A 26,357-nucleotide genomic window follows, 5' to 3' on the forward strand; every position below is an offset into this window, starting at 1 on the left:
CTGTACAGAATTTAAAAACTGTCGGAGACCACTGTACTTACCCTTACGGAAGCAAAAACCCTTTCCTTTACCCCTGATGGTAATTAAATCTTTAAGTAAATCCCACATCAGTACACTGTGATCACTGCTACCTAGTGGTTCCTTTATCTGCAAATTCTTAATACACGAATGATCACTGCCACCTAGTGGTTCCTTTATCTGCAAATTCTTAATACGCGAATGATCACTGCTGATAACCAGACCAAGAGTATTACTTTCTCTGGTTGCCTCTCGAACATGCTGCTGCAGAAAACAATCATCCAATAAATCCACAAAAGTCTGACTAGTGTATGAGTGATCAACCCACAAGTTCCAGTCAATATCTGAGAAGTTAAAATGCCCCATTATAAGACATTCCGATTTATTAGCCCATTCTATTTCTCTGTACAATTGTTCATTGTACTCATTCGAGTCATTAGGCCTATAACACACTCCTACTCTTATTTTTGCTTTCGCAGTGCTTATGTCACACCAAACTGACTCAACAGTGCACTGTTCATCTATATCAACTGGATGCACTTCTTTTGATTTTATGTTTTTCTTAATTAACAGCATAACCCCTCCTCCCTTTTTATCCTGTCTATCCTTTCTGTACACATTGTACTCCCCAAATTCAGCATTCCTTATATCTGTGTGATACCACGTCTCTGCTATCCCAACAATATCCGCCTTTGATGTCTTGACCAACACTTCAAATTCATCAAATTTATTTACTATACTTCTAGCATTGGTATAAATGCACCCATTCCTATTCCTAGTTACGCTAACACATCCCATATACGCACCTATTTCAGGATGATTGCCATCCGTTCCTGAAACCCCCAACACTCCTCGTTCCAGGTCGCTACTTATTCTAATAGAAGTTGTGCAAAAATCACCTTCACCTCTGCCTACGGCTACTGTTAATCTATTAGTCCTTGTATCCCCCCCCCCAAGCTATCAGTTTTCCGACCCACCTAACACTCCCTCGATAGCATCAGCAAATATTCTTGCACCATTTCTATTTAAGTGTGTCCCATCCCTGTAGAAGCAGTCTCTCCTGTTAACAAGTACAGACCAGGCTGAAAAAAATTCTACCCCTTGAGCCCTACACAATCCTTCCAGGGCCGAATTGATTGACAGGGCTCTCATCATATACTCCATCCTATCGTGTCTGGGCAGAATTGCAGACACTTTCAAATTCAACCCTAATTCACGGCTTGTTTTTCAACAGTGACCTGTACTTGTTAAGTAATTCCGCCGGTCTCCTACTCTTAATATCATTAGTGCCAACGTGTACAACTATATCACCTTTTGTGCCCTTAAAAGATGATATCCGCTCTACAACGTCATAAACCTTTTCCCCTGGCAGACATACACTGGTCCTTTTCCACCTACCCTTTTTAAAAAGCATGTTTCCCGTGTCCCTGACAATAGAGTCACCAACAACTAGTAGTTCCTGTGGACCAGCACATTCTGCATTGGGGGTTGCCGCTGTGTTGCGTGATGACCAAGTGCAAATCTGGCGTTGATATGGGCAGCTGAGAGCCTGATGGGCCCCTCAATTTAGTTCCTTCGAGGGCATCCACCCTGTCCTTCAAGCTCTCATATAGGCCCATAACAACGCTGAGTTGTCGCCTGATTTCCTTACACTCCTTACATCGCGCACACAGAAAGACATCCCCCATGGCAATATCATGTTCCGTTCCAGAGAGTTCTGCAAACATTTCACAAGTTGCACATTTTTTTAGGCTGTGATGCGTTGGAGAATCGCCCCCCTCAGTTCTCCCCCGAGTCACAGCACTCCTGCCACTTTGTGCCCGTTGCTTTGCTGCTCTAGTTTGGGGCATGATACTTTAAATTAATAAGACCAATAAATTAAATTAATTAAATGTCAATACTATGCTATCTAATAGAAACAGTGAAGCGTATTACCCTATATAATTATACGTTAGAGCTACCTAGCTACTTCAATTAAAAATTTGAATTCCCTACCACTATATACAAAAACAATGACTGCAAGATTCGAACGAAATAACGGTTTTAACTAGTGCCACCTATTTCTTAAATTATAATACCGAACTTCATTCCGTTAGTAACTTTTCATATATGTTTCGTTTGGATTCGAATTACGTTAATTAATCTTCTTTTCTAGTTAACCAATATCAGTTAGCAGAAGAATAACTAATATTAGAGATCATGGGAATATAACTTTAAAATGTTATCATCAGATAAATCTAAGAATGAGACGAAGTTTCATTTTGATACTCGTATTGCAACAGATGATTCTATCATTGCTCTTATAAAATAGAGTTGAAAGGAATATTATATAAGGAAAGTTACATAAGAGGAATTAAGTAATTATCTGTAATTATAACCAGTGGTGAGCTGTGAACATTTTAACAATGAGCTCGCAGTTTTTCCAACTTTCTATCGAATAACTTTGATCGGTCACGGAAGTGACGTCATCCGGGGCTTCCACTACAAGAGCTTCCTACCCTAGCACTACAAGTAGTGTTATTAGAGAGCGTGACGCATTTTTCGTGACCATTTTATTATCTGGAGTCAGGGGCGGATTAAGGGGGGGTGGACAGATGCGGCTTATTACCCCTTTAACCATGAGTATAAGTGAATGTGTAAACGTTCCTAGGTCTATCTAAAAAAAAAAAAAAAAATTAAAAACCTGGTTGTCATGCATCGCCTTACAATGATAACTGAATACGACAGTGTCTGGAGTTCTAACTTTTTAGAATTTTTGAATAGTATGACGTCACAATCATGCTTCCTGAAGTTATTACTGCAGTAAGTATGTTTGCAACAATACAAATATTTGTCAACAATTTTTTTTTCGTCTCGCATTTTCGTTACATTCCATTGTTAGGTACCCCTAACAGCTGCGTGTGTCGCTTCAACTACAAGATCAGTACATCAATCGGTGCTGCTTTACAGAGATATTTAGATACGTTGCGCTCGCAAGTATACACCTCAAGTATATATATATCGTAAATCCATTGTATCTTATCTTCCAGAAATTATGAAAATCTGTGAATGATCAATAAAATATTTAGAATAAAAAATCTTTTATTTCGTAATCGATATATACAAATCAAAATACCTAAACGAAACGCGAAGGACGTTTCGCATAAACCATCTAAAACTAGGGAAATATAATGGAAACATTTTTTTTTCATGATAAAATTTTAATATTGCGAATAAAAAATAACACGAAATATTTCCCATATCACAAATAACATAAAAACTATCACAAAACATTCCACAATATAAAAACAAATATTACATAAAAAACAAACTTTCTAGAAAAAGTACATAAAAATCACTGATTACTTGAAAAAAAAAATATTTTACAAATATTCAAGAAAAATTTATTCTAAAAATTGCCATATAAAATTTACTTAATTAATATTTGTTGTCGATCTGCTTTGCTCAATAGCGATGATTACAGAGGAATTATTTGACGTAACGATCCGGATCAAATTGAAGCAATGTTTTCCATACAACCCCTGGGGGACTTACATCTGGTGAGTATGGGCTTGGCACACCCAGGGTCCTGAGCTGGATATCATCATTCTTCTCTTTCTTGGTGATTCTCTTCTACGTTTGCCTCTCTCTCTTAGGGTAACTCGGGAATTTTTTTTTTTTTTTTTTTTTTTTGGCTGGTGCAGCATAAGCCTCAGGCTTCCTTACACCACATAGCTAATAATAATAATAATAATAATAATAATAATTTAGATGTATGGTCATCATAATCTGCAACGTGTTTAATTGTCATAATATTATTCATTACGCCTAAAGCTGAAATCAGCTTCAGCACTGCTAATCGCAATGGTTTCAAAGATATTTTCTGGCTTTCTTAATTGAAAAGGGAATTTCACTCGATTTTAAAGATAAACTGTCTTCCACAAAATCCTAAAATCATTAATTTTTATTTCATATTTTATGAGAAAACTTAAATTTCTTATTCGTTTTTCACCGTTTTGCCATCGAGACGAAATTTCTTTCACATTCCAGGATTTCGGGTACCATAATTTCTTTCAATGGTATCGTTATTTTCTTTATTTAATTTAAAATCACCCTGTTGCATTAATAACTTATCCTTTAAGGATAAAACAATGAATGTAATAACTTGTCACGAGGTAATTTTTTTACTTTCGATTGTGATTCCTTCAAATTCTTTCCATTTCAACATACTCTCAATTTTAACTTCATAATTTCCTTCAGAATTTTTCAAATTAGCGAAAGCATTGATAGTTCGAATAATTAATTTATACGCACAGAATCACAATGGTAAAACATTGTGATTCTGTAAAGCTTCTGAAAGACAACAGAGCTCCAGTAGGATGTCGATCTTTAGTGCTAAATGGTTAAGAAATTCCAAATTTAAAAGTTGATTTAATAATAAACACACTGATTCTAGAGAGAGATAAAAACAGTTTGGCCATAAGCCTACGTGACCACAAGCTAGATCCAGCTCCACCTGCCGGTGAGCGTCTGGAAGCTCTCAAGGAATGTGGGAGGAGAATGGAGAAATAAGACCATTGGACGAAAAGCAGATGTTCTATGTCAAGGACAAGAGGAAGGAATGCGTAGGATTGTGTGGAAGGATGATGTGGAAAATCAGCGCTAGCGTCTTTTTCACAAGAAAAGTATAAGCACGCTCCTTTTCAAAGAGAAGTATTTTCAGGAGCAATCGTTTTACTTGGAGAAGAATCGGAAGAAGTCTCAGCGGAGGTAAGAAGCCCCATGGCCGAATTCTCTCCTTTATCTTTAAAGTACGGTATGCTACAGTAAAATAATGTTTGATAACTTTAACTTGGTAAAAGCGAACTTCGAAAATACGTTTAGTTAGCGTTTATTACTGAATCTTAAGCACCTAAAGAGAGTATAACAACGTCATCTATTTAGGTAAGTTTCTCTTATGAGTGCTTAGTTTAGTTATGATTCACTAATGCTTCTAGCCTATATACCAAATCCCCTTTTCTTTCTTCTCTTTCGGCCTGCGGTTAGACCAAAGTATATCTTAAACTTAAATAACTAGACTTAGAAGGAGTTATAAAGCCAACTAAAGAAACTGAAAATACGAAATTCGATATATTACGAATTGTAACTAACGGAATTTAGAATATGAAACGCTAACATCGAGAGCATATTATAGAGCTAAATAAACGGAACTTAAAGTGATGAAAGTCTAGCTAAAACCCTCAAAAATCTTAATAAATGAAACTTAAAATGAGAACTACAGTTATCTGTTCACTGACGCCATTCTTGAGTTCCCAAGTATTTTTAATTCCGTTGGCCTCATTTTGAAAACGATTTGATGTTTGAATTCATAAGAGTAAGGATAGGAAGCTAATTACCGTATCTTTTCTTGTAGTAGGAAAGGGAAATTAGCGACCCTCATTGATTCAGTGGACCTAAATAAGCCAAATGAATGTAAAATTGAATTAATTCTATACCAGTTGTCTAGAGGTCCACATTGATAAAATCTTGTGTTAGAATGTTTCTCTTAATGATATTTTTGTATCAATTACGAGCCATTGCCTTATCATTTTGTATATACTTTCTTGAACTATTAAATGTTACGTTTATAATTACCATATTGTTGCTTTCTCTCATTTAACTACCTAAGTGGGGTTTACTTTAAATGAGACCAGGAAGGTCTGTTTCTAGACCTTGATAATATCTGGGTGAATTGCGGGCTTCATTCTTATATCAGTTAATTCATGATTGGAGAGTAAATTAAAGAAACAACGCTACCTTTGGATTTGTCTTCGAAAAGTGAGGATGTCCCCCGAACTGATAGGAAGCGAATCCGTCCTAAACTCATTGCGAGTTAATAACCACTGTTCCCCAATTGTCCCAGGTTTATGGAATTCTCTTGTGATCACGTATAAACATTCCGCAAACCCCCGAACCTGTAGGGACGCTATATGGGTAACGTAAATTTAAAAATTGTAAGATGTTATGTGCGATTAAAAACTTTAGAAAACGGGATAAAATTGAAAAGAAGTGTAATTTTTGCTCAGAGTAAGGAGAAAGTGTGATTTCAGTATCAAAGTGAAGAAATATAGTGGTGAAGAAATATTTAGAGTAAAATAATTCATGAAATGTGATTTCAGTCTGAGGAGCTCTTCAGCAATCAGAAAAGTAGGAAAATAAAATTGTAATTAAGTATTATTTTGGATTAACGGAACTGGGACTCAAAATTCAGTCATTTTATTGATAACACTCGTGATATTTAGTTGCTTAAGTCGATTGACTGTGTTGTAAAAAAAAATATATATATATATATATTTTTTTAATATAATAACATAATCTTTTGGATTGTAGTGTACTTTCTGTATAAATATCATGGAGGAGGAAAACGGAGAACAAAATGAGCAGATTCAACTGAATGAGCAAAATCAGTTGCAAGCTGCTGCACCAATGTTACAGCCTATAATTGCTGGATTCTCAAACTTGGTTCTTTTGTTTTCAGGATCGACAGAAGATTCGTCTCCCCGAGCCATTTCTTCGCTAGTTTAGAGGAAATAGGTGTTTTAGGAGGTTGGAATGATTCAGTAAAAATAATAGTAGCAAAAAGTAAACTTAAAGGACCAGCTTTTGATTTTTGTCAATCAATAGATCTTAAGGGAGAAATCCTTTACGATTAATTTAAACAAGCTTTTATTACTCGTTTTGAGAAAACCGAATCGTTGATAATTCAGTTGCAGAAGTTTAACTCTGCTAAACAGGAATATAGATAAAAGTATAACTTTCATCATTGAACAAGAAAGTGTCTAGCCGTAGATTACACGATGCCCCGAGAAGACTCGATAAGTTGTGAAGAATGTATAAGGATCAGAAATGATCAGCGAGATTTTCGACGTAATACATTTCGTTTCTTTAAACACATCGGGAAGATTCAAATACCTTTTCTGCACATTGTGAGCAAATATGCAAGACCACAGATGAACCATTGTCCTCTTACAAGGAACGTGTCAACTCAAACGGATATCACTATCAGAGAGCTCAAGATGAAAGGAGTTGCATATACGATGTATCTTAATTATTCGTTGAAACCGATTCCAAAACAGCCAGAGAGTGCCGATTTGATCTATGACAACGAAGCTTTCCCACCATTACCATTGTTGTGTAGACCAATATAAAAGGAAGATTGGATCAAGGAGGAGAATAAGGGAAGAAGATAAAACTGACATTGAGCAAATGTGTTTCTTGCAGGATGAACTGTTTATTTTAAATATTATAGTACAGTAGTTGATGTATAATTCAATTAAATAGAGAAATGTAATCATGATAATAATGTAGTAATGTGATGTTAGTAATGTGATTAGTATCTCAATTGATTGATGTTATTTTTTCAGATTGCACATATATTTTTTACCTATAATCATATTTGTATTTTGATGACAATTCCTAAATGTATTTTACGCCATAGGGCTTATTTTGTAGCTAATAGTAGAGATTTTTTCATTTTATATTATAGAGTAGTGAATTACAATTTTTGCATTCTGTATTACAGAGTGGTATGTTATAATTTTAGCATTTTGTATTATGGAAAGGAATACCACCATTTTTGTATTTGTTAGTATGTGGTAGAAAGAAAAACGAAATTTTAGAATTTCGGAGATGACGAGTATTCTTGTCAAGCTTACTTTAATGTATGTTAAGTAAATTACAAGTTTGATCATGTTGCTATAGCCCACAACATCTTGTAATACGATCTATTAGAGATATGTAACCTTTAGTATGTAGTTTTGAATATTGAACTTTCTGAAATCAGTTAACCTCTTTTGAATATTCATATTAGCCAAGTTATATAATGGCATTTATAATCACAATGTTTAGTTTAAAATAGCTGATATGTAATAGTAATGCTATTCTTTCTTTTTCTTACATGTAAATGGCTTATTGATGAGTGAAAAATCATACACGTAGGTGTGGATCAGTATTTTACTGATGTCTTTTCAACAATCAAATGTTCAGTTTTGACTATCTAGAGACTTTTTATCTTCACAATTTTTGGACATTGAAAGACTATTTCGTAGAAAGATACAACCTCTATATCTCATGAAGAAAGCTCCTTAACCGAAAGATCCCCAGATGTAGTGCAGAGACTCTACAAAATCATTCTAATGAAGGACAAAGTGTTACTGAACTGTTTTGTGTTCATGAGAAAGCATCAAGAACATTAGTGCCGTAATATTTTCTATGGACATTTCATAATAACAACAGAACTTAAAAAAGTTCTGTTGTTATTATGAATTGTTAGTGTTAAGTTTTCTTTTGATCGTTAAGCCTAACAAATCCAATGAATCAACGACTGTCAAAGGTTGCGAATAATAGTGCACCTTAAAGAAGATTACGATTTAATTAAACTTATACTTAAACAATTTTACTGTAAAGAACTTAGAAATCATTTTAATTGATTCAGCAGAATCGCTTCAGTATCCGATAGGATCAGTTATCAGAGGACTCATAGTCATAACCCCGCCTATTGCCAGACATTGATGTGCATTCCATTCCATTTCCATTTATTTACACACACAATTTTATGTACATTCTCATGATATAAACAATTTATATACAAGATTATATACAGTTTTATAGACATAATCATATATATATATCCATTCTATATAATGGTAATCAAGGTACTGTGTGTGTTTGCATGTGTGTTCTTATATCGGGGTGGCTCCTAGGCTCTTAGCCCATCTCCACCTTTGTACTCTGTTATGGTGCAGAAACTCTGCATAATGGGCCTAAAGTGTGACTGTATGTGTGCAATATTAATGTGTGTTGTTTTGTTTGTGACAGGCTATTATGCCACCAGGGTGCAGCAAACGTATGGGCAGCTGCTGCCTGGTGCCCATCCCTAGCACTGGGTCTGGGTCAACAGTCGCCCTGTACCCGTGTTATTACCACCGAAAATCTCGAACACGCCAGAGGTAGTGCAATACCCTCTCCCAGGTTGCCCTTACCTGACAGCCAGCAAAAAAAAAAAAAAAAAAAACACTAGTAGTTATGTACATTATGGTCTGAGTGTTTCGATCAAACACTCCTGTTCTTAGGAGATAGGTTATTTTGGTCCCGAGTCACCAAGACCAACCCCTCCAAGGCTAGGAGGACGTTCTAGCAAAACAATTGTAACAATTATATTAACGTATATACATGATTTCCTAGTCTTAGTCTTTTTCACCACAGTTCAATTATTCTCAGTACTTCTTATTTTCAAATGAAGTCACAAGTTGAACTGTCCAGTTTGATTTCATTCAAGAAAGAAGTCAGTCCCAGTAGTCTTCTCCGTTCTGTGCCAGCATGTCTTAAAACTGTTCTTTAGGTTCTAGTTGCTGAAGACTTATAATTATTCTTTTTCCCGAGAGTCCTAACTTGTGTATGATTTGGAATTCCAATGACAGTCCATAGGTAAGAAAATGGAGTATTTTCACTTACAAAAGTTCTCGTTGTGAAAAACACGTTTCATTAATGCGGTAGTTCATATCTATATGGTCAAAGATCTAGATTCCTTCAATTTTTTTTCCATTTCAACATGCTCTCAATTTTAGCTTCATAATTTCCTTCAGAATTTTTCAAATTAGCGATAGCATTGATAGCTCGAATAATTAATCTGCTTTTACCATAATGAATCTGTAAAGCTTATGAAAGGTAAGAGAGCTCCTGCAGGAAGTCGATCATTAGTGCTGAATAGTTAAGAAATTCCAAATTTAAAAGTCGATTTAATAATCTGGAATATTTAACTTCCGATTCAAAATGTTTGCACAAAGCAGGATAATTCCTCCAATCCACAATTGCCATCCACAAGTTACAAGCTGCCCATCGTGGCTCGAATACACGACCGATCTTTATATTTTCCACATTAGCATTAGTAGAGGCAAATGATGCAAGAAAGCTAGCTTATGCAGCATCAGCCAAAAAAAAAAAAAAAAAAAAAACACTTCCATTTCACTCCTCCGTTCATTCGAAATACCTGTCCAGCTGAGCCTTAAATTTATTAAGGCTATAAACTTCCACAACAAGGGATGGAAGTCTGTTCCACCAGCCAACAACCCGCTGGCTAAAGCCAAATTTCCGTACATCTATCCTACATCTGTCTTTCCTCAATCTGAATTTATGCCCTCTCAGGTGATTATTCTGAGCAAGAGGAAGAATCCCATCAGCATTGAGCATGCTCAAACCATTCAAGGCTTTATACACCTCTATCAGATCACCTCTCTGGTGCCTAGTCTCCAGACACTAATTTGCAAAACTTAAGCCTTTCTTCGTAAGAGCAACCCTTTGTTCCATTTACTAATCTTGTTGCCCTTCTTTGTACTCGTTCCAGCAGCTCTACATCCTTCTTGAAATGAGGCCTCCAGACCTGTATATAATACTCAAGCCTTGCCATTGCCTTATACAAGATGGCGCATTATAGCCTTAGATGCTTATGCGCCATTAAACTGTAAAACAAACAAACAAACAAACCTTATACAAGGAAATGAATACACCTTATCCCGGCCATTTCTTTGGTCCGTTGTCTTGGATGAGTTCCTGGGGATAGATCTCGGCGAGGTCAAGCCCCTGGCCTTTGCTGATGATCTCGTACTGGTTATTCATTCTGGTACAAGAGCCACATTGGAAGTACAAGCCAACTTTGCACTGGGAAAACTTCAAGACTGGGCTGCCATGCTCAAATTAACAATCTCCAGTGAAAAAACAAAGTCAATCCTTCTAAAAGGAAAGCTCCAAATCCGACAGCCACCAGTGATGAAAATTAACAACACCCCAATCCGTCTCTACACAGAAATCAAGTATCTGGGCCTGTATCTAGATGCCAACTTATCCTTCCATCCCCACTTAAAATACCTGTCAGATAAAATCCGAAAATACACTGCAATGATAAGGCGAATTAGCAGAGCGGATTGGGGCCTTAAGAATAAAGCTCTATCATTAATATGCAGTATATGTTCTGATTGTGTCCTATGGAGCCTCCATCTGGTGTGAAAAGGCAATCCGGGAAAGGAACAAGCGCAAGCTTGATTCCATTCAAAGGTTTATGTTATTATCTATTACCAGGGTGTGCTGTACTGTCAGCACCCCTGCATTACAAGTCATTGCAGGATACGTACCTCTCTATCTGTAAGCTGTCAAGAGGGGTCTCTTCCAGTGCCTGAAGTAGGAAATCCCAACTGAATTGTTAAACCTGCAATTGACCATGCAAATGACCCTAAGAAGGAAAGTAGAAAAATTGCAGACCACCTACAAAACCTCTGGCAAGAAACATGGGACACAACGCCTAAAGGAGCAATCACCAAGAGGTTTATTCAATGAATTAGTCGGACTTCCCCAAAGCCTCCTCCCTGGTACTCGCCTGGATTGCAAGTCACCTTCCTGCTTACAGGCCACGGACCGTTCCAGCAAAAACTAACAGCCATGGGAATAGAAAATAACCCATATTGCCACTGGTGAAGAGGAGTCCTGGGAACACCTTATGTATGAGTGTCTCACTTACAACAACGCCAGACTTCAATTTCTCACAGAGATTCAAGGAAACCCCCACAATCAGGAGTCAACTTTACTTCAAGAAGAGGCCACATACCTAGCCTTAACACGCTACGCCCAGGCTGTTTTCAATTGTAGAAGAGCAAGACTTGCGGAACTCAGGGCAGAACAGAATAACGTGTCATCCACGCAATCCCCTACTGGGATAGAATAATGCACTTTACCCTGGGTGCAAGATACTCACAGGAGCACCTGCTCCTGTAATTTCCAACTCCCTTCTCCATCCTCTTCCTTAGAGTGGACTGCCTTCCCTCTTTGGTCCACTCCAACTACTGTTCCCCACATTTGACCTCTTCTTCTTCTCTTACTCCCCCCCCCCCATATGCTCTCTTATTTTTTTATTTTATTTTATTTATTTTTTTTACAGCCTCAACTTTTTTTTCACTCTTCATTTTTTATTTATGATTTTTTATTTTATTTATTTTATTTATTTTTATTTTTTTATTTTATTATAAAATTTTTATTTTTTTATTTTTTATGGCTTCTGTCAGGTAGCTCAGGCAACCCTGGCAGAGGCAGCCAGAGTATAATGGGCAGCCTGGCTCACCTCCCAGTGATTGCGGCGGGCAACGTGGAGTCCCAGTAGGGGCCCCGCGGCCAAGCAGCCAGACACAACAGAACAAAGCGCAATGCTACATTAACCAGACATTACACTTTTTTTCTGGGCTGTGCAGTAGTTCTGCATTTCATCACAGAGTACATCTGGTGCAGATGTGGGAAACCACCGGTGGCACTTGAACCTAAATACTATGCCACTATCCCTGCTAGAAAAACTGTATATCATTGACAAGACACCATGAGCGACTTTTACAGTCCGTCTGCACTGCTCAGAGAACTTCATATCTACCTGCACAATTACCCCAGGTCCTTTGCATTCTCTACCACTGTCAGTGTGGTACCACAGAGTTGATACGTTGCTCTGGGGTTGCTGTTTCCCATATGTAGTACATTTATCAATGTTAAACTTCATTTTCCACCTCTCAGCCCATCTGTCCAACCTTTCCAGATCCTGTTGCAGCAGCATAGCATCACATCAAGCTCTTTAGCAATCATCCTTAATTCACACTGACCTTTTGGAGATACAGTTTTTTTTTAATTATTGCCGGTTTGCCCTTATATTTTAGAACATTTTCTACGCAGTGAAAGGCTGGACAAAGTTTAAAAATCTACCAACATTTCATCTTCGTAAAGTTTATTTAATATCTTAGTTGCCTCAATCACCCCCTCCCCTCAACCTTGCTACTGTCACCAGTTCTTCGAATATTGTCGAAGAACTGGTGTGATTCCGACATTTGACACAAATGTCGGAATCACACGAATATTCAGCTACTGTGACCAAGTAAACATAGACAGGAGAAATTTACTGGAAGGCGTGGATCACTCACTTCTCCGAAAAACATACGCCCGTTTGTCGGAGTAAAGGGGAACCACAACACAGGTTGACCAGAGGCTATAATCCTTGTGGAGAATCTTCTTAATCCCCTGATTGGCTATAAAATGCATATTGATTAGAGCGAGTTTTCGGTATGTGACTGCAGAGGTTTTAGGGACACCACTAACATTGTGAAACGGTAATCCCTTTCAAAGTCTCTCCTAATCCGTTCGTTACATGGAAATTTTCTTCGTTCAATGGAAACCATTTAAATGTAATTCCAAGAGGAATTCAAAAAAATTCGCTATAAAGAAGTTAGTTAAACAGTGGTCCGACTGTAATTAAATCAAAAATGAAGCAATTTTAAAATACATAACTGATCGATTGCGCCATTAAAATGTTGCGGGTGGGGCCCCGCCGTAGTTTCTGCTCTGGATACTCAAGAAGGTCGCCGTAGCCTAGTGGTCAGGCGCGCGGGTGCATAAGTACACGTGCCTTCAGTGACCGGGGTTCAATCCCGTGACTACTGAATACGGTGCTGTTTCTTGTATTCTATCTATCTTGTGAACTCCTCTGACCGTTTGGTCGCCCCGGTGTATAAACAGAAAATTTATTTATTTATTTAATTACATTCAGGATTTTATTTGTAAAATAAATGATCGTCTCAACAATGGGCTGTCACGAGCCCACTACAGCTCACCACTGGATCTTTTCACTTATATTAAAGGAGGCAGCAAAGGAAGTAAGCAAGCCCACTGATTGGAAATGTGCATATATCTCCAATTCACGAATGATGAATCAAGTCTATGCTGTGACTGCTCTATAATTGCATTCCTGCCCAAATGGTCCTATATTTCTTCTTAAATCAATCACTCCCTGGAACAGCCGTTAAACTAACTGGTCTGTGATTCATGTCAATTTTTGATCCCCCTCCCCTTTATGAATGCAAATATATTCCAATTTCCAGTCCATATGGACCTCCCCTGAATTCAAGGATGGTCTCATAATTATGTCTAATGGTTTGTTTACTTCCTTTGCTGCCTCCATAAATATAATTGGATAGATTCAATCCAATGTAGATACAATCTACAGAAGTTCAAGTCCAATGTCAACAAATATCTTCTTTCATCTTCTCACCCTCCAACCCAAGCATGGTACTAAGTACTATAGGTTCTAATACCTCTCGTGTTTGGGGTTTACATAAAAAAAAAAAATACGTTACTATTTCTTATGTACAATGGATTCCAATACAACAGGCCCATTTACTCTCAACAGTTCACCCATTACATCAAGTGGCCCATTATTTCAACCCCTTTTTTTTCTACTGTTAATTTAAGCATAAAATGCTTTGAAGGAGACTTCTCATAATCTGCTTTAGCTTGCCTAATCGCTTTGATTGCAAATTAAGATACATTGGCTGTTATTCTTCAGCGTTCAAAGAATCCAATATCATCCCGATATATAATAAACTGGGTGAGAAAGCTATGCGTAGCAATTATTACTAGACAGTACAACTTCGAAAATTTTTGAACTTCTACTTTATAAATGTCTTAGTCCCTACCTTCATCCTAATATAAATAATTACCAGTATGCTTTTCCTACCCAGGAAATCAACGTTTTCAAACCTGGTCTTGTTCTCCCATTTCCTATAAATTTATCTGGACAAAGAAAGTCAAATTGGTTCGCTTTTCCTTGACATTTCAGATGCATTTGAATCTGTTCACATCGACCTTCTGCTCTTCAAGTTTTCATCCCATGGTCTTCGATCCCCTTTACTGGATTTGCTTGATTCACTGCTTGTGAATAATCGAGGGTACTTCAACTCCGTTTATGTTCCGAAGGGTGTTCTAAAGGCTATCCCACTATCATCAGCCTCATGACTAGCATTTGTTAACTTTATATTTCATGGTCAAAACAAAGAAAGGGAAAGAATTTGCATTTTTAATACTTTTTCAGAAAAGAAAGCATTACATACCTTTCCCAGAAACGTATGGTTAGTTGGATTGGAACTCTTATTTAGTGGCATCGAGGCAGGTGCTAGTGCAAAACCAAGGAGAATTATATTGATATCACTAAACACAAGGCATCGCTTCCTCTATAAACAAGAAACACTTTTCTTTTCACATACACACACACAAAAAAAAAAGAAAACCATTGTTTACTAGAAGCAATATATTTACTAGAAAAGGTTCATGAGTTTGTTTCTAAAAAATAAATAAAGCACATGCGGAAACTTGATTGAATGCTAGTAATCAACTTTAATGTTTAAAAAACTCATTAATAGTACATAATAATGGAATATGTTAGAGTTACAGAATTTAAAACAAAGAATATTTGAACCTTACTACTGATTTTAAATTAACTGGGAAAGAGTTTCCTCCTTATTCTTAGCTGCTACGTGAGCTTTTAGATGAGGATTGTGCGAACGCCTTACCACACATTGTGCAAAGAAATCTTTTCTCCTTAGTAGTATCAGATAAACGCCTTCTTACACGATGGGAACGGGCAAATCTTTTACCGCTTCCATCACATGATGATGGACTGTCTTGGACATGAATCAATAAATTCAATGTTAGATCATCTCCACTTTTAGATGCCTTGCCACAGGTTTCAAAATTAAAGGGCTTCTTTTTAGAATGAACTATTGAGTGCCTTCTAAGACGATAAGTGCTTGAAAATGCCTCATCACATATTGGACAACAAAAAGCTTTTCCTTGAGTGTGGCATATCAAGTGCGATTTCAGATGGGCTGCTGTGGAAAATGCTTTACCGCATGTTCTACAAGAAAATTTCCTCTCATTGCAATTACTAAGGGACCATTGATCAATCTGATCAGGATAACGATCTCCTGCCTACTGGCGTCCGAAGATGTTTTATGTTCTTTCGATTCCATGTTTTTCTGTGAAAGAACACTATCACCTTGGAATACATTTCTGCTTCCAATTTCATCAGTAGACATTCTTTTACTGTGGATGTATCCTTCAGTTTTCTTGATTGCTGACTATGAATCTCCTAGGTTTCTTCTGAAATAAAAAACTAAGAGACAAACAAAAAATGAAGATTGTTATATAAAGAATAAAATAAGAGATATTTGCTACCTATTTCAAAAATTACTTTCTGTCCTTCTCCAACATTAGAGATCAATGAAATGGGCTGGTTACTTTTAATCTCAGCATAATCTTAAAAGACAAGTGAACAGAGAATAGGAACGAGATTAAGCACCGGATGTAAACCTGCCTAGGGGTTTTTTAATATTTGCTTTTCATATTTTTACAGACTTTTTTTCAGAAGAAACCTAGGATTCATCGAGACTTTTCCACTTGGTGTGGGTAATACATATAGCTCAATATGGCCGAAGTCACTGATGCGCCTAGAATAACTACAAAAGAACATTCTTGTTTGAATATATTTTAAATAACTCTTAAAAACTGCTATTGAAACTGCAGATCTATTAAAACTATAATTGGATACCCAGTTTTGTTAATATGGAACGTGTGAGAGATTAAGGACATTTTTTGGCAGATGTAGAAAAATTTATGCGTTTTTGTATTTTTAACAATTGCATTTTACCAAGCAAGAAACTATTCCTGTTGCACAGCAATGCAGCTGAACTTTTGATTTTGCTTTGCAATGACCTAATGGCTGAACAAATCAAGAAAAGTCGTTCAGAAAGCACAATCAATGGCAATATGTCGAATTCAATGAATTGATTCCATCAATGAGAGCGATAGAATTATCTTATTAAATGTATTTGTAAGTACATTTAATAAGATAAATATCTGTTGTTATAAGGTTTTAAGAGCATCGGCAACTAAGGCCATATTGCTATGTATGTACTCTCGGTAAATTGCACGTATGTTCTGTGGTCGATCTTTGCTGGACGAAAAACGCAAATTTCTGGCAGACAAAATCAGTCTACGTTTGCCTGACTAACTCAGCCACGTTGTCAAAAAGACCCATGAAAAATCCACCTGTCATGCACTGGACTCGAACTCAGACTTCCACTTGGTGTGGGTAATATGTACAGCTCAATAAGGCCGAGGTCACTGATGCGCCTGGAATAACTACAAAAGAACATTCATGTTTGAATATATTTTAAATAACTCTTAAAAACTGCTATTGAAAATGACACCAGTAATTGGTTGTAAACATCGATTGCAAAGTACATTTGGAGAAACCTCACTGGCTACCAGGAGTTGAACAGAATGGTCACCAAAGTGAGCCTTTGATTGCCATTATCGGAGTATCAAAATTACACATTATCGATACCTAATAGTACAGAATAAGGCAGTGCACCAAAAACGAATTTTAATTTGAAATACTTTCCTTTATTTATGTATACACGTTTATTTAAAGGACGATTTTATGTTCGTTTTCTTCTTCTTTGGAAAGTGTTTCTAACCATTGTACGTTATGTTCTTTTCCTTTTGTTGTGCGTGTATATTTCATTTTAAATTGAAGTGTAAATTGTGATTTGACCCCTCCAACCAGCCCCATTTCTCCTCCAGATTACCCCTCCATCCAGCCCCGTTTCTCCTCCTGCCTTCGGTTCTGAAGAAACATGATTGACTCAAGAAACCAAGAAACATGGCTGGCTCCATAAGCCAACCTCGATTCCAAAAAACTAAAGGCCATTCAGCCCCTCCACCAGCCCACAATTCCGGCAGCCAGCTCCAAGCCAACTGCGAATCTCTCAATTGATCAAAAGATCAACTGCCTGGACTGGACTGGCAACTCCTTATATACCCATTCAACAGTTCAATACCATAGCAACAATAGTACACTTCATTATCCATACAACATTAAATCGTGGCAGTACCAACAATATGTAATGATCCCTCACTGTTGATATTATTTATCAACAGTGAAAATGAAAATGAGTTATCACTGTGTTCATTAAAAAGGCCTGACTTAGAGTCTCGTCCATAACGGGAGGAAGAATTTTTATGGGTCTTTTTCACAACGTGGCTCAGTTAGTTGGTCTCAATCTAGGACAGCATGGTCTATCGGTTTCCAGAGTTAAAAAAACCATCAGCAAAGGTATCGAGTTTATGCATTATGTTCCATAAATATTTTCCAAACATCAATTTCTTGCTGATTTATATGAGTCGAAAACCGTATATTTTGTTACTATGTAAAAAGTGGTTCATTGTGTAAGACAGTCAGTACCAGTTCGCGCTATAATACTTAATACACTGCTCAACAAAATTAATAGAGCAAAATGTTTTCCATTAATGTGTGCATTTAAATTTATATATGTTAACATATATTGTGAGCATTATTGCCAAAGGGGAATGTTTGATTTAATAGACACCACCGCATGTGAACTCCGAGTATCCAATAAAAATCGATCTACCACCTCACACACACATTATGCAAATTATTCTTGCACGTAAAAAGACTGTTTGCAACTGCATTCCCGCTTTCTGGTTTGCTCAGTTTGCTCAGGCCACATTTCCAGTATTCAGGATGGCAAGTGATCGTAGCTTAGAATTTAAATGATTCTTTGAGATGGCAGCCATCGGACAAATTGAATCGGGGTAGTCACAAGCAGATGTGGCACGTAGTGTCCTCTTGACATTATGGAAGCAGGGGTCTGCGCGGTAGCACAGTAGTTATTTACTGTCCTCCTCACACGAGGTGGAAAATGTCTGGACTGGAATAACATCGATGACGATAGGAACTTTTATGGGCATTCATCCATCTGTGACTGAGTTAGTTGTCTGACAAGTAGACAGCAAGGTTTTATTCCCGGAACACAAGCAATTTAGAGACACAAAACAAAAAGGTAGATGAAGTAACTTTCTGGGTGACCCAAATCAATAGTTTTTTATTTTATGGAATCAGGATTAGGTGACAGAAACCACCACAAGAAGAGCTGTCCAAGATCACCCGAGGGCTACGTCAACCAGAACAGACCGCTATTTGACTCCAACAGCAAGGCAGAACCCTAGGATCTCTTGCAATCTGTGAAAGGATGTTGTGAACGTAAAAAAAATTGTATAAAATGGGCTGGTTAGTTTTAAAGAGACTCTTTTTCTCCGACACAATTTCTTAAGGGATTGATGAAAAGTATCGAGGGTAAGCACCGGATGTAAACATATTCTTTATTAACAAACTGCCTAAGTGAGATTTTTGTTGATTATAAGACAATATGTCTATGGAAACGAATTAAATTTTTTAATCAGATTATTAAAAAGTCAAAAAAGTTATTTTTACAGAGACTTTTTTCCCCCTCAGCAAAATCCTGAAAAATCAGTGAAAACCGTCTTTGGCAGATGCAAAAGAATTCCCCATCTTTGTATTTTTAACCGTTGTAATAGAATACTAAAATATTAATGGCTAATCCTGTAATTTTTCAAACAAGAAACTGTTCCTGTTGCACATCAGCTGTGCAATCATATTGATCAGTTGAACTTTTATTTATGCTATGTAATGGCTGGCAAAACGAACACGAAAACAAATCAAGAAAAGAGTCTCTCTCAAAGCACAATCATTGGCAGTATATCGATTTTCAGGCCACATTGCTATCGATTTTCTGTTTGCTATAAAAAACGCAAGTTTCCGGGAGAAAAAACCATGCTACCCTCCCCTGGGACCGACTAGCTGAGCCACGTTGTGAAAAAAAAAGAACATAAAAAAACCTCACGTCATTGATTGGATTGGAAGTGAGATCTTTTCCACCTTTGAGAACGACGGTAATTATACTAACTCTGTAACCCACAGAGGCTACCCCAACTGGTGGTTACTCATGGGACAGCCAAATGTCTAGAAAGGTTAAGCTGAAAATGCTAAGTTGACGACTGCTTCACTATCGTTTTCCACCAAGTAACGGGATTAAAAGTGGAAAAGTTCTTTTCCAGCACTACATAAGAGCATAATTGATTTAAAAACTCTTTGCCATTCAATGAAATAAATCCATCCATCATACATTCACATCAAAGTGCAAAAAGATGAAATTTATCCCTTTTTCTTGATAGTTATCTCCTTAATTATTCATCTCCTGTGTGCAGTCTAATTAAGGGGAAGGATTACAACAGCATTGAGATTACTCAATCCAATCAAGGCCTTAAACACCTCAATATAATCTCCTCTCAAATTCTTAGTCTCCAAACTCTGCAATTTGTAAAACTGAAGCCCTCATAAATGTCTCAAAAGAGAAACTGTATAAGAGTTTAATATTCACCAAGCGTGTGTTGAAAAAAAAATAGATGGCCCTTTGTTATCTAACTGAAGCATAACACTTAAATTTGAATCTCCAACTCAATAAAAGATGGCTGTCTGAAGTCGCATATAAATCCGAACACCACGAATCCACTAAGATTCAATAAATATCAAAAATATGAAAATTCTTAAAGAACATGTTGGAGTTCCAGTCTGGCCAAAGTCTTCAGATCCACAATCATCAAACTTAACGCTCCTCAGAGATCAATAATAATAAAATTCAGAAATATATAGTCAAGAACAAAATAATTTTTCAGAAAGCTAAAAATCGCATCACAAACGCTTTGAAGATTTTTTTATGTCATTCTCCTGATAAGAAATGTGTATAGGTACAGGACAAAACTTGGAACGTCTGTTCAGCTCCGCCTTGTGTCTCTGTGAAGAACATAATCACTGTAAAAGGGCCAGAAATGTGATTGATGTAGATTTGTGTTAGTGTGCTTGTTCTGTTGTTGTGTTCTGGCCACTTGGCTACACAGAGGAATGTCACCTGAAGATATGATTCTGGATACTCGTGAGCACCACCGGAAGGTGGGCCAGTCCCAGTAGAGAACGTACTGCCTCAAAATAGACTCTGGCTCACCCAGCGTTGGCATAAGATGGGCCAGGAACCTCTGGGGATCCATTCCAGAGGGAGGAGGAATAAACCACTCCTGGTGCAAGTTAGGAAGAACAATGAATATATATAATGAAATAAAGCCAGTGATCCTGGTTGAAAAAAGAAAACAGAAAAAAATAAAACCAGTGGTGCTGATTAATTTAAAAAGGGAGTCTTCAATAGGTACTCCTGTTCTGACATTCAGGATAATTCAGAGGCAGTGATGTCCTTCAAGATCAGTGCAATGAGAAGTTTTTCATTCAACAGCCTTATAAGAAAATACAGCTAATTTTGGTACCGTTGTGCTTAATTCATAAGGGACCCCACACTACATAGAAATCTCTGAGTACTTATTTTGTCATCCAGGATAGCAGAGAGGGAAACTTGTTGTCCCAGTCAAGCTACTTCTGCGTTGATTCCCTTTCTGGGAGCAAAGACCGCGAAGGCGAAGTTCTGAAAGATGGTTTTTATTCTGTAGAGCAACTCCTCATGCCTTGGAGAGATATCTGGAAAGTCAGTTCGGAGCTTCATCCTAAGATCGTCGTAGATTGCACAGTTGAACAGCAGGTGACTCCATACTGTAGATTTTAGTGTTTTGCACCAACCTTACGTAAAAATAAAAACACAAAGGAAACTGGACTTTTAATAACTGTGTTTATAATAAATTATAATAACCTGTATTTACAATAAATTTAACTTTACGATAAACTATACATATAAAATATTAAAATCTGCTACATTAAGAACAATAAAATGCATTAAAATATACTAAGTTAAAAGCGATAAAAAACCATAGCTTTCAAAGGCTCCAGCCTTCTTCTTCACCGCTGAAGAAGAAGGCTGGAGCCTTTGAAAGCTATGGTTTTTTATCGCTTTTAACTTAGTATATTTTAATGCATTTTATTGTTCTTAATGTAGCAGATTTTAATATTTTATATGTATAGTTTATCGTAAAGTTAAATTTATTGTAAATACAGGTTATTATAATTTATTATAAACACAGTTATTAAAAGTCCAGTTTCCTTTGTGTTTTTATTTTTACGTAAGGTTGGTGCAAAACACTAAAATCTACAGTATGAATATACCCAACCTCAGAGGCCTGTTTGAAGAAGACGTGACTCCAATCTTCTGCCTTCCCGCAGAGGAAGAGATCGGTGTGATGTAAGCCAAACTGATAGAGTTTTGATTGATGGAGCCACATCCAGTTATCCAAAGAGCAAGTTTCCATAGATGTACAGGCAGCCAGGGAAGCAGATTAACTGAAAAATATCAGTAAGCTAGTAGCAAGGGGGTTGCAATGTAGAATGAAAGAAGAATGAATGAACGAAAATGAAAGATAGAATAAATGAATGAAAATGAAAGATAGAATAAATAGGCTTGGCACTGAGGGAACTAGGAATTATGGTAAAAGAGAATAAATGGCAGTTTTAATGAAAGAAAGAGTGACCCAGCATGAGGGAAAGAGAGAGTAAATGGGAATGAGTGGAAGAGCAAATGGAATTGGCCGAAAGAATACAAAGTTAAAAATAACTTACATTACTTTACATATACTGTACTAACAAACATTTACTAACCACATAAACGCTATCACTGCATTCTCCTCTGGCCTGCAAAGGGGAGGGAGGAGACGGATCTCTGTCTCCTCTCCTCCCTGCCTACCCCCCATACTTCGCCTGGTGGGGCTCGTCTCCACTGACCTCTTTGGGGATGCCTACTCCATCGTCCCTATTCTTCTGTCTGTTTTCTCCGCAGTCTTCAGTCTGACGCCCCCTCTCACTAAATCGACCAAGGTACACCCTTAACAATGCCGCCAAATTCTAATCAACGTCTCAATTCCACCGGTTTCGTGTAAATCTCTAAGACAAAAACACTATTAGCTTTTATCTAGCGTATAGCCTCACATGTTTAAATTTAATAACATCAAAATTTTGCCCGACCTATTAGGCCTTTAACACATCTCTTTAACGTTCAACCCCAACCAGCGATTTCCTAACAGCAATCCCATTAAGCATTAATGTCAAACGCATAATTTTTTTTGTATAGGTTCTAGCCACTGAAATCCCAGGAAACTAGGTGGCAGGACCTGCCAGAGCAATTTGTTGTGATACTGGATACACCCGGCTAGCCTCCACGTGGCAAGGTATGGGCAACGTCGGGCCCCACTAGGGGTCTGGCAGCCAATAAGCCGGACAAATAATGGGCACAACATATCACACTGCGCAGACACGGCCTACACACTTTCAAGTCTCTGGCTTGACAGTGTACTGTCCTCGATACAGCGAAACACACGCGGAGATGGGAGAAATCCCAGGTGTCGTCTGACACGAACATACCTTATACCGTAAGCCCATATGGTGCGGCCAATTCCCAAACTACAGATCCGGCCATGCCCCCTGTCATCTCAACAGCACTGGTAGAAGCCTACGTTCTCTGGTCTCCACTGTAAAGACCCCCGTCATCCTTCTCTTGCGCAGCAGTGTAATATACCGCATAACCTGCAGAGACTGTGACAGCTGCTACATAGGAGAAACTTCGAGACGTCTTCAAGACCGCCTTACAGAACACGACAGAGCAATCTGCCTTGCTGAGACTGACCAGTCTGCAATAGCAGAGCGCTTCTGGGCTACCCAACACGACCTCAATCCCAAGCGAGACTATGAAATAATAGACCACTCCCGGCACTTTTTCCACCGCCTATGGTTAGAGTCACTCAATATATTGAGCAATTCGAGAGCCATGAACCGCTGCAAAGGCGTGAGACTGCACCCCATCTTAGAGACAACCGCTTCATCAAGTTGAGTTGTTAAATAGTATGTTAACCTTTTGGCAATGTCATTACATCGCTAAATTCTGCCAATTATATAACTTTACTTTTGAACTAATGTTTCAAAAGTAGTACAATTCCAGGAAAACTTTTTGTGAAGGCAAAGTTTCTTTTTTCCTGTTCTGAGATTAAGATCATTGCATTAGCGCAGTAGGGTAAACATTTTTCAATATGTCTATAGATTCAAACATAAACAGATTGAAAACTTCATTAAAAATTGTAAGTTCAAATAGGTATATCAACAGAGCTCGATACTGAAAATATGAAATTAAGTTGAAAAATGTTAGGAACATGCTGAGAAACCTTTAAAAAAATACTTGCTTGACAAGCGCTCGAAATTTGTTCAAAGTCTGCAACCACAAAATCAAAAAATACAGCAAAGACAGTACAGCAAATTATACTCTGGTGCCTCGAACTTTAATCCTGATATAAATATACGTTATTGAGATGAGCTGGTGTTGGTCACTAGATGAACAATGCATTGGCAACTGACGAATGATAACTCTTCTCAATGAGACGTTTATGGAAAGATGACGTATAGGTACGAGATTAACATTGTGATCCAAGAATGGACTTGGTTAAGAATGAATCTCATTGGACCAAGTTTAACTACTTCATGTGAACATGTTCACATTAACAGCCTAGGAAAGATCTTTTTGTAGAATAAAATTTCTTGTGGAAATTTAATTTCACGGATCATATCGTACAAAATTCTGACCACCAGGAATTGAACAAAGTGACTGTTGAAATCAGCATTTGGTTGTCATTGAGTTCAACTCTGAACAACCAATTTAATTTATGAATTCACATAAACCAGAGCATCGAAATTACGCATTTTCGGTATTCTATACTATAGTATCCAACACCAAGAAAGAAAATTCTCCTTTATCTAATTTAAACATGTCTGGTTAAATTTCTTATCTATCTCAGAAGATTTTTGTTTGTTTTCGTTTGGTGACTGTTTCTAAATCTATTTTTATGTTCTAGGTTATGTGCTTTTACTTGTGTTGTGCATGTATATTTTGAATTATAGTGTAATATGGTGGTATTACTCCTCCATATTGAAAGGACCATATTGGTACTTTCATATTCATCGCTCAAACTTAATGGTGGTATATTTTTATTATCTAGACCACCAATATAGCAAGGAACTTGTTGACGCCATCCTCTCTTCTAATACGTACTTTTGTTTTTTTATTATTATGCCTTTTATTCCTTTCGGATTTTTTCCACCCCGTGACACCAAGTGTACAGGATGATTGATTGCATGGGGAACTGGAATTTGGGGAATACAATGTGTATAGAAAGGATAGACAGGACAGGAGGGGAGGAGGGGTCATGCTATTAATTAAGAAACACATAAAGTCCAAGGAAGTGAAGCCAGTCGACATCGATGGACAGGGCAGCGTCGAGTCAGTTTGGTGTGACATAAGCATAGGGAAATCAAAATTGAGAGTAGGAGTGTGCTATAGGCCTAATGACTCTGATGAGTATAATAAGATATTGTACAGGGAAATAGAGTGGGCCAGTAAATCAGAGAGTCTTATAATGGGGGACTTTAATTTCCCATATATTGACTGGAATTTGTGGGTTGGTCACTCGCACACTAGCAAGGCTTTTGTGGATTTATTGGATGATTGTTTTCTACATCAGCATGTTCGTGAGGCAACAAGAGGGAGCAATACTCTTGATCTGATTATCAGTAGTGATTCTTCATGCATTAAGAACCTGCAGATAAAAGAACCACTAGGTGGCAGTGATCACAGTGTGTTGAAGTGGGATTTACTCAAGGAGGTAACTACCATCAGAGGTAAAGGGAAGGGTTTTTGTTTTCGTAAAGGCGACTATGATGGTCTGAGACAGTATTTAAATTCTATACAGTGGGACCAACTGATGATGTTACCAACAGCAAACTCAAAATGGGAAGCATTCAAGGAACTAATCTTGGAGGCTACCAGGCTTTACATACCAACTAAGAAATATTGTTCAAGGTTTAGGCCTAAATGGTTGTCAGATGAACTAATGAGACATGTGGCAGAGAAGAAAAATGCATGGGATACATACAAATTAATGGGTGACATGGAAGCCTATGATAGATATAAGTTGGTCTGTAACCAAGTCACAAAGGAGATTAGGCAGGCAAAGGCAGACTATGAAAAATCCTTGGCAAAGGATGCAAAGAAAAACAGAAAAGAGTTCTTTACATACTTGAACTCGAAAAGGAAAGGGATGAATCAGATTGGTCCATTGGATATTGATGGTTCAACAGTTGAGGATCCTGCTCAGGTGGCTAACAATCTAAACGAGTATTTTGCATCTACATTCACGCATGAGGAGTTATTCAGGAAGGAGAATGATGTAGGTAAAGTAAACATTGGCAGTGAGCTGGATGATTTTGTAATAACTGAGAGGAAAGTGGAGGAGAGATTGTTGAGGATAAACATAAAAAAGGCACCTGGGGTGGATGGGATCTATCCAGTTATATTAAAGGAGGCAGCAAAGGAAGTAAGCAAACCCTTAGCCATAATTATGAGAGCTTCCTTGGACTCAGGGGAGGTACCTATGGACTGGAGATGTGCAAATGTGACCCCAATTCACAAAGGAGGTTCAAAGGCTGACACAAGTAATTATAGACCTGTTAGTTTAACTTCTGTTCCAGGTAAATTAATGGAGGCACTGGTTAAAGAAGCACTGCAGGATCATCTAGACAAGAATTCAGTTATAGCTCAGACGCAGCATGGTTT

This window comes from Mastigoproctus giganteus, chromosome 14, assembly GCF_048544385.1.
Source record: "Mastigoproctus giganteus isolate SK-2022 chromosome 14, ASM4854438v1, whole genome shotgun sequence".
NCBI lineage: Eukaryota > Metazoa > Arthropoda > Arachnida > Uropygi > Thelyphonidae > Mastigoproctus > Mastigoproctus giganteus.